The sequence below is a fragment of the Rhinoderma darwinii genome, chromosome 4 (assembly GCF_050947455.1).
Source record: "Rhinoderma darwinii isolate aRhiDar2 chromosome 4, aRhiDar2.hap1, whole genome shotgun sequence".
Lineage (NCBI taxonomy): Eukaryota > Metazoa > Chordata > Amphibia > Anura > Rhinodermatidae > Rhinoderma > Rhinoderma darwinii.
In genome coordinates, this window is record NC_134690.1 from 102,178,462 (window position 1) to 102,193,116 (window position 14,655).

The following is a 14,655-nucleotide window of genomic DNA, read 5'->3' on the forward strand; positions in this document are numbered from 1 at the left end:
CCCGTTAGTGACCGGCCCATCGTGTTTCTACGTCGGTCACTAACGGGCCTTATTCCGATGCCATAGACTTTTTACGTCAAGGCATAGGAATAAGTTTACAGAGCAGGGAGATGTTAAATCTCCCTGCTCTCAGCTGCTAGAGGCAGCTGAGGGCTGGGAGCGTCCCTGCTCTGCCGTGTGAGATCGATATTAGTATCGATCTCACACGTTTAACCCCTCAGATGCGGTGCTCAATAGCGAGCACTGCATCTGAGTGGTTTTGGAGAGAGGGAGGGAGCTCCCTCTCTCTCCCACCGACACCCGGCGATACGATCGCCGAGTGTCTGTGTCTCTAATGGCAGCCGGGGGTCTAATAAAGGCCCCCAGGCCTGCCTGGAGTGAATGCCTGCTAGATCATGCCGCAGGCATGACCTAGCAGATGCCTGTCCGTGTTAAACGGACAGGCAGTAATACACTGCAATACAAAAGTATTGCAGTGTATTATAAATGCGATCGGAGAATCGCATATTAAAGTCCCCTAGTGGGACTAGTAAAAAAGTGAAAAAAAAAGTTTAATAAAGTTAATTAAAAAAAAAAATTGAAAAAAAATGAAAAACCCAGCTTTTCCCCTTACAAAATGCTTTACTATTAAAAAAAACAAAATAAAGTTAAAAAGTTACACATATTTGGTATCGCCGCGTCCGTAACGACCCCGACTATAAATCTATTCCATTATTTAACCCGCACAGTGAACGGCGTAAAAAATTAAATAAAAAACTATGGAAAAATTGCTGTTTTCTGTGAATACTGACTTTAAAAAAATGTGATAAAACTTGATCAAAAAGTCGCATCTACTCCAAAATGGTACCAATAAAAACTACAAGTCGTCCTGCAAAAAAAAAGCCCTCATACAACCGCTTTGGCAAAAAAATAAAAACTTTACGGCTCTTCAAATATGGAGACACAAAAACAAATAATTTTGAAAAAAAAGCGTTTTTACTGTGTAAAAGTAGTAAAACATACAAAAAATATACAAATTTGGTATCGTTGCAATCGTAACAACCCGCTGAATAAAGTTATTGTGTTATTTATACCACACGGTAAACGGCGTAGATTTAGGATGCAAAAAAGAGTGGCGAAATTTCAGATTTTTTTTCTATTCCACCCCAAAAAAAAGTTAAGAAAAGTTAATCAATAAATAATATGTACCTAAAAATGGTGCTATTAAAAAATACAACTTGTCCTGCAAAAAACAAGACCTTATACAGCTATGTCGACGCAAAAATAAAAAGGTTATAGCTCTTGGAATGCGACGATTGAAAAACGTAAAAAATAGCTTGGTCATTAAGGTCCAAAATAGGCTGGTCATTAAGGGGTTAAAGGACCTTTTTATTTATATATATATATATATATATCTGGTTACCAGATTAGTTATAGACAGTGGTAGGCAAACAGTTATGAGACAGAAGGTAGGAGATGTGTTAAATGCAGCCAAGACCAAATAAATACATTTCCCCAACATATCTGAAAATATGGAGCTGATTGATGGGTCTCTGACACTAGATAGCTGATATGTGCCAAAGAACTAGCGAAGGACATTCAAAGCTTGTCTATGATATGTAGAGATCCCTAATGTGGAGAGAGCCTCTAAATCTAACCTTGTTTAACTCCTATAAAGATGACCTGGATGGTGCAATAGAAGATTGTGCATAACTCCTGTAAAACCTAAATGTAATGATTTTAAGACTGCAAGTAATTTGGTACCTGGACTAGTGCAATTTTTCCACAAATATTACAAGAAATTAGGTAAGGTGGCATGCACAATTAATTTTAATAAGCTACTATTTGACAACACAAAATATTAAAATTAAAACATTTGTGATAAACTTTCTGTGTTTTAAAATCAATACAGGCAACTCGAGAAAGGCAGACATTCTATCACAAGTAATTCCTAATACAGGTAATAGAGCAGACCTATATAATTGACATGATCAGATCGTGCTAAAAATCAAGTCAAAGGTACCCACAAAAAGCACCTACATAATTGTCTACATGAATTGTTTTTTTTAATATATTCTGAACACCACACATACTTTACAAACTTAGTATGCAGTTCATAAGCATTTATTACACGCCCAGTATACGAAAATTAAGTGAAAATTGTACTCGAACGTAGAAAGGTTAGATATCATTCTTACGAAAAACACTGTCTAAGACGTAATATACCAGATTTATAAATCCATTAATAGTTTTATAGTCTCCCCACCACTTTTTCCAACACCTACTTTTGTACAATGGGGCATGCATCTTATTTACAAAGGTTTTCCCAAAAATTTCTGTTCAAATTAATTGCAGTGAACTACACCAGGTATAACAGCGTGTGTGTGAGTGGCTTTTCATCAGTATTTTGCACCTCTGCATCCTCCCTCCATGTAGCATTGTGGCTTGTCTGCATCCTGCTGGGAACTGGTGTTTCAACCTGCCCTTGTATCTGTAAGTATGTTATAATAGCATATGCTATATCTCTCAAAGATGTGCAGTTTTGGGGAAAAATGAGTACACTACACTATAAGTCAATGTCTGGTTTAGAGTCTAGTGGCTCAAACATACTAGAAGGTGGGTGATAATAGCAAGAGTAGCCAAGTAACAGTCTAGGTTTGCTACACAGATATGCATTAACAGTCTGTAATGTAAGGCAGAGACAGGGTCAGGAAACAATTCAAGTTAGGTACACAGATTTGTGGCAACAGTTTGTATCGTCAGGCAATGACATGGTAAGAAAACTATCCAAGTTCGGTACACAGATAAGCAGAAAATTTTTGTAGCGTAAGGTAGATCCATTTAGGAAATCTTCCAAAGTTTAATTCACAAACAAGCAGCAATAAATTGTAGAGTAAGGCTGGGTTCACACGAGCATGTTACGTCCGTAATGGACGGAACATATTTCGGCAGCAAGTCCCGGACCGAACACACTACAGGGAGCCGGGCTCCTAGCATCATAGTTATGTATGATGCTAGGAGTCCCTGCCTCTCCGTGAAACTACTATCCCATACTGAAAACATGATTACAGTACGGGACAGTTGTTCTACAGTGAGGCAGGGACTCCTAGCATCGTACATAACTATGATGCTAAGAGCCCGGCTCCCTGCAGTGTGTTCGATCCGGGACTTGCGGTCGAAATACGTTCCGTCCATTACGGACTTAACATGCTTGTGTGAACCCAGCCTAAGGCAGAGATGTGATCAGGAAACAATCTAAGTTTGGTATGCAAATAAGCAGCAGTAGTTTTTTTAGAAATAAGGCAGCAATGAACTAGACTTATGGCAGAAAGCTCAATAGTCTGGAAAGGATGAAATGTAAGGGCCAGGCTTACATAGGAAGCCAAAAGTGTGAGACTAGTTAGGTAATCAAGGCAAGAATTAAAAAACAAGAGAACCTAGACAATAGATTCAGCAAAAGTACTATCCAGCAGCACCAGTATCTCAATGAGAACAGCTACTGCCTGGGATACAGGACTTACGAGGTTCAAATCCTGACACTAAAATTAAAGTGTGATAGCATTAAAGTAAATCTGTCAGCAATTCAAAGCCTCAAAATTGCTTACAGAGTGATATAGGGAAGGGTATTGTAAACATGCTTTTTGTCTTTGTTATAAAAGTTGAATGACCGAGAAATCAATGTATTTATTCTCCCACCGCCGCAGTCGCAAGTGCAACTGAGGAGTGCACTTGATGTGGAAGTGCTCCTGGTTTCCCCTCACTGCACACTGCCAGCCCCCAGTAGCTCTGGACCCTACTGTCTTGGGATAGGTTGGTGTGGTGTGGATGGAGAACCATTTTGATTTTATTATGCAGCCTCTCTTTTTCATCTGCCTGCAGTCTAATATTTATAACTTCACTTGAGAAAATTTTCTTACAAGTAGTTGTTCCATTTTCTTACCAGCATTGTTCAATGTTTTCCCTCCATATAAAAGTCTGTGGGAAAGAATCATTTACATTTTTGTAAAAAAAGTGGGTTGGGCTTAACAAGAAGGGTATGGCCACCCACAGCCCAAAAAAATGACAGCAAAAATCTAGCTAGCTCATAACTGTAGATTTGTTTGTGGAACACATACAGTCTAAGATGTGCATATAAGTTTGTTGCATCTTACTCCAGTGGGCTTCTTTTATGACTGGTGTATAAAACGCCAGTCTTAGTAAATTACCATATAATAGATAGATAGATAGATAGATAGATAGATAGATAGATAGATAGATAGATAGATAGATAGATAGATAGATAGATAGATAGATAGATAGATAGATAGACTAAAAAAAAAAGTATTGGAACACATCTCTAAATTTTTTTAATTCTAGCCAACCTTACATCATTAAGCACAATGCCAAGCATCGGAAGGAGTGGTGTAAAGCCTGTCACCACTGGACTCTGTAGCAGTGGAAACGTGTTCTGTGGAGTGACAAATCACACTACTCTGTCTGGCAACCTGATGAACTAGTCTGGGTTTGGTGAATGCCAAGAGTAAGTTACCTGCCTGACTGCATTGTGCCAGATGTAAAGTTTGGGGGAGGAGGGATAATGCTATGGGCTGGTTTTTCAAGGGTTGGCTTAGGCCTCTTAGTTTCAGTGAAGGGAAAGCTTAATGCTTCATCATACCAAGACATTTTGGACAAATGTATGCTTTCAACTTTGTGGAAACAGTTTTGGGAAGGCCGTTTTCTATTCCAGCATGACTGCCTCAGAGAACAAAACAAGGTCCATAAAGGCATGGTTGTGTGAGTTTGGTGTGGAAGAACTTGACTGGCCCGCGCAGAGCCCTGACCTCAACCCCATGGAACATCTTTGGGTTGGACTAGAACGGATATTGTGAACCAGGCCCTCTTGTCCAACATTAGTGTCTGACCTCACAAATGCTCTTCTGCATGAATGAGCAAAATTTCCCACAAACACTCTCCAAAACCTTTTAGAAAGCCTGATATTAAAGCTCCTGTAGGTATGATGTATAGGTCTCTCAATACTTTTGTCCAGATAGTGTGTGTGTGTGTGTGTGTGTGTGTGTGTGTGTGTGTGTGTGTGTGTGTGTGTGTGTGTGTGTGTGTGTGTGTATATATATATATATATATATAGACAGTCAGGTCCAGAAGTATTTGGACCATAGTACAATTTTCATCATTGAATGTGATTGAAGTGTAGACATTTTTAGCTTTAATTGAAGGGTTTTAGCAAAAAATATTGCAGTATCCGCTAAGGAATTAATTTTGCTACTAAGATGCAAATGCTTTTTAGTCATTACTGCCTTTAGTCTAGAACCCATGGACATTACCAAATTCGGAGTCTCCTACCGTGACATGCTTTGCCAGACTGCCTTCAATTGCTGCTTGTTTACGGGTCTTCCTGCCTTCAGTTTTGTCTTCCGTAATTGAAAAACATGCTCAATCATTTGAGATCACGTGGTTTCATCTGTCCAAGAAATCTTTTTCCAGAACTGGGCGTTTTTTTTTTGTTTTTTTTTTAGATGTTTTCTAGTAAAGTCTAGTCTGTTCTTTCTTTTCCTGAGCACTACCTGTGGTTTGCATCTTGAGATTTACATTCATGAAGGTGTCTTTTGATTGTAGGCTTTAGCAATAATATACCGAATTCCTCGAGAGTGTTCTTAAAGAGGCTCTGTCACCAGATTTTCAAACCCCTATCTCGTATTGCAGCAGATCGGCGCTGCAATGTAGATTACAGTAACGTTTTTTTTTCAAAAACGAGCATTTTTGGCCAAGTTATGAGCATTTTTATATTTATGCAAATGAGCCTTTCTTAAGTACAACTGGGCGTGTTTAAAGTTAAGTACAAGTGGGCGTGTATTGTGGGTGTACATCTGGGCATTTTTACTTGTTTTACTAGCTAGGCGTTGTGAATGGAAGTGTATGATGCTGACGAATCAGCATCATCCACTTCTCTTCGTTAACACCCAGCTTCTGGCAGTGCACAGACACACAACGTGTTCTCGAGAGATCACGCTGTGATGTCACTTCCTGCCCCAGGTCCTGCATTGTGTCGGACGAGCGAGGACACATCGGCACCAGGCAACAGGCAACAGAGGCTACAGTTGATTCTGCAGCAGCTTCGGCGTTTGCAGGTAAGTCGATGTAGCCTCTGTTGCCTGGTGCCGATGTGTCCTCGCTCGTCCGACACGATGCAGGACCTGGGGCAGGAAATGACGTCACAGCGTGATCTCTGGATAACACGCTGTGTGTCTGTGCCAGAAGCTGGGTGTTGACGAAGAGAAGTGGATGATGCTGATTCGTCAGCATCATACACTTCTATTCACAACGCCCAGCTAGTAAAACAAGTAAAAATGCCCAGATGTACACACACAATACAAGCCCACTTGTACTTAACTTTAAACACGCCCAGTTGTACTTAAGAAAGGCTCATTTGCATAAATATAAAAATGCTCATAACTTGGCCAAAAATGCTCGTTTTTGAAAAAAACAAAAACGTTACTGTAATCTACATTGCAGCGCCGATCTGCTGCAATACGAGATAGGGGTTTGAAAATCTGGTGACAGAGCCTCTTTAACTTTGCTAGATGTTTTTGAAGGGTATTTTCTTTACCAAGGAAACAATTCTGCGATCATCCACTTTAGTTGTCTTCTGTGCTCTTCCAGGTCTTTTAGCGTTGCTTAGCTCTCCAATGCACTTCTTTTCTAAAATGTATTAAATTGTTGATTTGGCCGCTTCTTACGTTTTTGCTAACTTTCTGATAGTTTTGTATTGTGTTTTCAGCCTAATGATGACCGCGTTTACTTTAATTGACACCTCTTTGGATGGGATACTGAGAATTCACATGAACAGCTAACAAATGTTAATTCAACTATTGGAATTAACTCCAGATCTTTTATCTTCTTAATACGTCATGATTTATTGGGAGAACAGACCACACTGGCTATAAAACTGCTTATCAGTCAACTTTTGAGCCTGTGCAAATGGAGGGACTGTGTAAAATAAAAGGCTGTTATTCCTACATGGTTAAAGCAATTTGTTTTGTTGAAACCCTGGAATTAAAGCGGAAAGTCTACACTTCAATCAAATCTTCATTACATTCTTTCAAAGCCATTGTACTGTACAGAGAACAAATGAAAAATATGCCACTGTCCAAATACTTCTGGACCCAACTGTCATATATATATATATATATATATATATATATATATATATATATATATATATATGCAGATTCAGTAGACTTGAACATTAAACTGTATTTCTTGTACGCCATGACAACTCATTAAGATAAACAACCGCAGTAGTTTTATATGCAATCCTAGAAAAAACTACAGAAAAACATTGTAATATGACAATTGTTTACATTGTTCTGCTTCATCTATATGTACATATATACTTTCTACTTACCACGTTATAGCTATAAATGATTGAAAGCAATGCATCTTCACTGCCATCTATTTCTTCCCTCATGACTTCACAGTCATTGTGTCTCATAGAAAGGTCAGAATACGGCATTGAAAGTGTTAAAAGGCTTAGCGCAGCTTTAATACCACAATATACAGTGTTAAATCAGGTTAGTGGCTTTGTGGTCAAACAGCATGATTGAGCGCAGCGGGTGTTAATATATTGTAAGCCCTTTAAAAGCATTGCTTGATAAATCTTGTACCTTGTCAACACATTCAATATTCTGTGCATTAGACGTTTAGTTTTTTGGAGCAATGTAATGACCGCACAATTTACAGTAAAAGAAGAGAGGAAGAGAAATGTTTTCTATCTATTTTGGATCATTTTTAAACCTCATTACAGCTGGGAAAGTGCATTTTACTCACAGCATTTAATTTAATCATTCTTCAAAAAGAAAGAGTGAATAGGCTGAAAATTGCTCGCCTGCATGTTCTCCGTTTTCTGGCTTGAAGATTAACCATATAACTTGTACAGTAGGACATAATAAAGGCCATTTATAACAGGAAGACGCTGGTGCTGCCTTTTACCAAAAACTATTTTTGTTCTGCAGGGGTAGGAGACCTTTTGGTGCCCCAGCTGCTGCTGAACTACATAGATTCTATTTTCTTCCAACAGCAAAGGGAGATGCAATTTAGAAATAAATGTATTACCTTGTCCTGTACATTTATCTATTATTCTAGTAGATTTAGTACAACATTGGTCATGTTTCACCCCACAGGTATAGAATTACTAAACTTCAAGGGGTTTAACCCCTTAATGACCAGGCCCTTCTGCACGTTAATGACCAAAGATTATTTTTTGTTTTTTCACTGTCGCATTCTAAGAGTCGTAACTTTTTTTTTGTTCCGTGGACATCGCCGTATAAGGGCTTGTTTTTTTTACGGGACGAGTTGTATTTTTTAATTGGACCATTTCTGGATGCATATAATATATTGATTAACTTGTATTAACTTTATTTTAGGAAAAAAATGAAAATAAACAGCTAAGCCAGCCTAGTTTTTCACGTTATAAATTTACGCCGTTCATTATGCGGCATAAATAACATATTAACTTTATTCTCTGGGTCGGCACGATTACAGGGATACCAAATATGTAAAGGTTTTATGTTTTCCTACGTTTGCAAAATTAAAACCCTTAAAAAAAAAAATACTTGTTTTTGCATCGCCGCATTGCAAGAGCCGTAACTTTTTTATTTTTCTGTCGATGTAGCCATATGTGGGCTTGTTTTTTGCGGGACAAGGTGTAGTTTTCATTGGTAGTATTTTGGGGGAAATGGGACTTATTGATTAACTTTTATTTTATTTTTTAAAGGGGGAATGGGAGAAAAAAAAAAGAATTTTGCCGTTGTGTTTAATTTTATTTTTAGTGTAATCTTTTTTTTTTTTTTTTCATAATCTTTATTTAACTGTTTTACATTTTTATTTTTTGTCCCACTAGGGGACTTCACTTTGCGATCTGCTGATCGCTTATATAATGCTTTGGTAAACTTAGTATACCAACGTATAATTGCCTGTCAGTCTAAAACTGACAGGCAATATATTAGGCCATTAGGCAGACCTGGGTGCCTTTGTTATCCCCCTGTCGGCCATGGAAACCCAACGGCGCCCCACAATTTGTTTTTGGGGGCGCCTATGGGGTGACAGAGGGAAGGAGCACATTAGATGCCACTGTCGCATTTAACAGCGGCATCTAATGGATTAAACTGCCGGAATCGGAGCACGCTTCAATTTCGGCAATTGGGGCAAGTGCCAGGCTGTGTATAACAGCCGTGCGCCTGCCGCTGATCGCTTGTGTACACTGGCAGTGCCCAGGTGATCAGAGCGACGGATATATCCGTTGCTATGCAGGAACTAACACCTGCTTGTGGCGGATATATCCATCGCTCATCGTTAAGGTATAGCACAGAGTATTCTATATATATGGACAAGAGTTTTGCTATATTAAATGACTTTTGCATCTGTTTTTTTCGCTGTCCGTTTTAAAAATGGATGAATTTAATTTGTCAATTTTTTGCCACACACTGTAGATAATGCTATGCACTGCCATCTGTAGATAATGCCACACACTGCCATCTGTAGATAATGCCACACACTGCCATCTGTAGATAATGCCACACACTGCCATATGTAGATAATGCCACACACTGCCCTCTGTAGATAATGCCACACGCTGGCCTCTGTAGATAATGCCACACGCTAGCCTCTGTAGATAATGCCACATGCTGGACTCTGCAGATAATGCCACACACTGGCCTCTGTAGATAATGCCATACACTGCCCTCTGTAGATAATGTCAAACAACCACCCTGTAGGTAGTGCCACACAACCACCCTGTAGGCAGTGCCACACAACCACCCTGTGGGCAGTGCCACACAGCCCCCTTCCTGTAGATAGTGCCACTGTAGGGCACGGCTCCAGGAGAAGTCCTTGAAATCACTGTCCATATATGGACAGTGATGTCATTGACTTATTCTGGAGCGGAATCACCGGCCACTGCGCCGGGGCTCCGCTTCAGTATTAGGGGACCGCTCCAAGAGAAGTCCCTGATGTCACTGTCCATATATGGACAGTGAAGTCAGGAATTTCATCTGGAGCGGAATCCTCCATCACAGCAACGCTGTGGCAGGGGATTAGAGATGCTGTACCTACAGGGAGCAAAAAAATATCCTTCTCCTCCTCTCATGCACTTCGCACTGTGAGAAGAGAGCGAGCAAGCAGCAGAAAGCACGGCCTTCACTCGACTCACATCCAAGTGGCAGCTGTGCATTACACGGCCCTATAGACTTCTATGGGAGCCGTGCGGCCGGGAGAACTGCTTAAAATAGGGCATGTTCCATTTTTTTGACGCCCCGGTTTACCAGGCCGTCAAAAAATCGGCCGTGTGAATAGCCTCATTTGGGGTATATTGTACCTCCTGTGGCCATGTGACGGCCAATCAAAAAAAAGGCTGTCAGACAGCCGAGAATCCCAGTAGGGTGAATAGGGTATTCCCTTTAATGAACTGTTGAATGTGCTTCATAGAAATATATCAAATCAAAAGAGCCTATCAAAGTGCTGCACAGACCCCTGAAGGAGGGATCCAATGGTCCTGAGTGCCAATGGTCCAAGATGACCATCGAGACAAGCTATTTCCTTTTTTGTCATTAGTAATGTCTCCTTCATGTAGGAGACATAACTAATGCAGCCAGCAGAGACATCTAGAACTGCTTTGACTGATACACTATGGGGCCCTGTTGTTGTCACTATAAATGTATGGCTGAATCTGTCATCATACAAGAGTTAGCCTTAAGTCAATCCAAACTGTCCGGCTCTCATGTATAATGCCTTTAAATCTTAATTTTTCATGCTGCAGTGACTAAAGCAATACTAAAAAAAAAAACACAGAAAAGAACATTCACATTCAATATATAACTAAATAAAAAATATTCAAGTTATTGCCACGCTGTAATCCTCTTAAATTAAGATATCTGAATGAATTAGTTAGAGAGTCGACAGATGCATAAAAACTGATTTGCTGGATGGAAGGAGGCAGCCGCACATTTACTGTATACCACCATTCCTCTAGTTATCGTTTCTCATTTCCAATTTCACCTTCGGCATTGCACGTCAGTAGTTTCATTTCACTCAGATAAAGTGTGATTTCTTCATCTAACACAAATAAAAAATACATTGGTTCAGCAGTGACTACCAGCTGAAGTTTATGTTGAAAGGGAAGAGATGTGAAGTGCGATGGCAAGACTGAACATTTTAATACCGTACAAGAATAGGCAACCGTTAGCACTCCAACTGTGGCTGTAATACGTCTCCTATATCGCCCTGCAAGCAGATTCAGCGGCAGCAGGTTTCCAATTCCTGTTACAAGTGTACAATAATCGTGTAATCTAACAATATTTCCTCCATGAATTCAATGCGTTATACGCCGCAAGTGTTTTTTTTTCCCTTTGCTGTAATGCGAATTTAATTATCACAGATGGGGTGATCCAGCTTACATATGGTTTATAATGGGTAGTGAAGAGCAGAAGAAGCATTAAAGCAGATTGGTCAGATATTTCTGCTGCCCTGTCTGAGGGCAACACAGAGAAGTGACAGACATGCTGATTTTTACTTTTTCAGATACAGCTGCTTTGCTGTATCTTGCGCTGAAATCTGTATCCTGCGCTGAAATCTGTATCCGTCAGGTCAGCGGGACTGACAGGTTCAGTGACAGCGGGTCCTACGTGTCTCTGACCACCTGTTATCGATCACATCTAAGTTATGACCTTAGATATGATCGATAACAGCTCGATCCTGTGTGTCAGAGACACGCAGGACCCCCTAATACCGAACACGTCAGTACCGCTGACCTGACGGATACAGGTTTCAGTGCACGATACAGCTGCTCTATATACAGAATACAAAGCAGCTGTCTCTCAAAAAGTAAAAATAATTTTTAATAAAAATACATCACAAAGTTGCAACAATGACACTGATACACTGTTTTATTTAAAGAATTTTTTTTTTTTCAAAGGTGTACATAGCCTTTAACATTAACTAATAAGTGACAGCACTTGGAGGGTTTCGTCTTTATAGCGTCCATCATGCGGTAAAAACGACATGTTCACTTTATTCTACAGGTTTATATGATTACGGAGGTACCAAATTTCTGTTTTTTTTTATCTTTTCTAAAAAAAAAAATTTATTACAAAAATAAAAAAATAGTTTGTGCCGCCATATTCTAGGAGCCACATCTTTTTTTATATTTTGTGTCGATTGCGTAATGTAAGGGTTTATTTTTTGCGGGTTTTATTGGTACCATTTTGGGGCACATGCAGCAATATGATTACTTTTTATAAAAAAAAATTGAGGAGCTCAGGTGCCCAAAAAAACAGCAATTTTTGTGTTTTAACTTTTTTTTTTACAGCGCTCACCAAGTGGGTTAAATAATGTTATATTGTAAGTGGTGATACCAGTTATGTTAACTTTTATTTTTTTTTAAACATTACTTTAGGGAAAAAATGGGAAAGGGTTTATTTTTTAACTTTTAATATTTGATTTTAGAACATTAAAAAAAAAAAATAATTTACCTGTTTTTCATTTTTTTTTAGAAGTCCCCCCAGGGGCCTTGAACCAGCGATCATGATATATTGCAATACTAACGTATTTTAGTATACTGTAATTCCTACAGTATCCTATGAAGCCCTGCCAGAGGGCCTTCATTAGGCCCACCAGGCTGCCATGACAACAACGCACCCTGTCACGCGTGAGAGGCTATGGCACATCGGAGGGTGCTCTCCGCCTCATTCTAACGCTTTAGATGCCGTGGTCGCGATTGGCCCTGGCATTTTAAGGGTTATACGGGCGGAATCAAAGTGGTCTTGAAGAGATACCGAGGCACTGTATGGGCCCATAGATTTATATGGGAGCCATATTGACAAGCTCTTTTTAAATTACTTAATATTTTTATGAAAATACCTGGTTAGGCATTTCTGACCGGTATTTTTTTAAAGTTCATAAAGTTTGGATCTAAGCTAAAAGTACATAGCAGAAAGACCTGTGTTGTCTGAGGTCAAACATTCATTTAATGATGTTGTTATATATTTCTATTGATCAGTAGGAAGTGGCCTGGTGTAACTTTTGGCAATTATGCTTCACAAGAGGAAAAACGAATTCCTTGCTAATACAGACCAATTAGTTGTTTCCAGCAATCAATAGTGTAAATAGTGTATGTATGATTAACCTGTGTCAGTTTCCTGTAACTGGCTGAAAAATCGGAAAAAGTTAATGTTATTGAATTACAGATGTCACTCAAAGTATTTTTGAATAAACCCTGTATTATAATGAATTGCATGATTTACTACTACAGAAATAGCTTAAAAAATGACTGACCACCCAATTGTCTACTACATAACCATAAGGCCCTATGCACATGACCGTATTTTCATCTATCCATAAAAATATTGTCCGTAATTACGGATCCGTAGTCATCTGTTTTTCATCCTTATATACAACACGGTGTCCGCAAATACGGCCCGTAATGCATCCGTATTTGATACGTAAATACGGAACCATAAAAAAAAGTGGGAGGCTGCAAATGATGTTACCAACATGTTGCATAACAACGCTTCCGTAAATATGGACAGTTTACGGATGCACATCTGTATTCACCCGTATCTATGGGAGAGTCCGTGCCGTAATTACGGACAAGAATAGGACAGGTTCTATAATTTTTTTCAGCACGAACACCCATCCGTAAAAATGCGGAAAGGTTTCCGTGGCCAATAGCAATGAATAAGTCCGTAATTACGGATGAGAAATACTGTCGTGCGCATGGAGCCTGTTCTGAAACATAGATGTCTCATTTGTATATTACTGACATCATCCAATGACATCTGAAACAGTTATGTCCTGGGAACAAAAAGACTTTCGAGTAACAATGCTAAAAAGTGAGCAGAGTAATGTTTCTTTCAGAACTTTCAAAGCATTTACATTCTACATTTTCAAAAGATTTAGGGTACAAGTCTTTTTATAGATCTGGAAGGAGGCAGACTGACTAAATGTAGGGTTAATGGTGAAGCTGGGGGATAGAGTTTAGGTCCATGGCAGTACTGAGGGACTAGGTTTAACGTTAATGAAGAAGCTGGAGGTTTGACCAAGTTTAGGTCCATGTTAGAGAAGGATGGTCTAGATTTATAGAAACTTGGGGCTAGGCTTATTCTGCTAGTTTAACACAGTTTATGATGCTTTATTGAAATGGAGATATGTTGTGTGAGATGATAAAAGTGAAGTTGAGTGACTACAGATAAAATAGCTCTGCTTTAACATGCTGTTTGTGATGCCAACTCCGAGTAACACTACCATTGATCTCATTTGTAGCATTGCATCAAGAAGTCCAGAGATATCAAGCAAGTGACATTGTGTTGCATTTGTAAAATGTTATCTTAAACCCAAGCTATGTTTCTATCAGAAACTCAAGAACTAAGCTGCGCACTGTTCATAATGGAAGTAGAGGAACGTACAGCCTGTGCACAAGTGATTGTGCCGGGACAGTCATCATGATGTCATCATAGTCAACTCATACTTATTTCACCTTGCATCACATTCTAGTGTAACGGCTGAAATGAGTTTATACTTCGGATTCAGAACATTGTAACAGATAAAATTGTGAAGTATTGATACTATTAGAGGCTTGTCTTGTATCAACACTTTATCTACTTGTTTTATATGGTAAGGCAGGGAAGT

General features: G+C 39.2%; 1 protein-coding gene across 3 annotated transcripts in view; it reads right to left on the reverse strand.

The window, feature by feature from the left end:
- The window catches only part of CLSTN2 (calsyntenin 2), an 828,679-nt gene that overhangs the window by 498,662 nt on the left and 315,362 nt on the right, over positions 1-14,655 (reverse strand). The window lies entirely within an intron of this gene.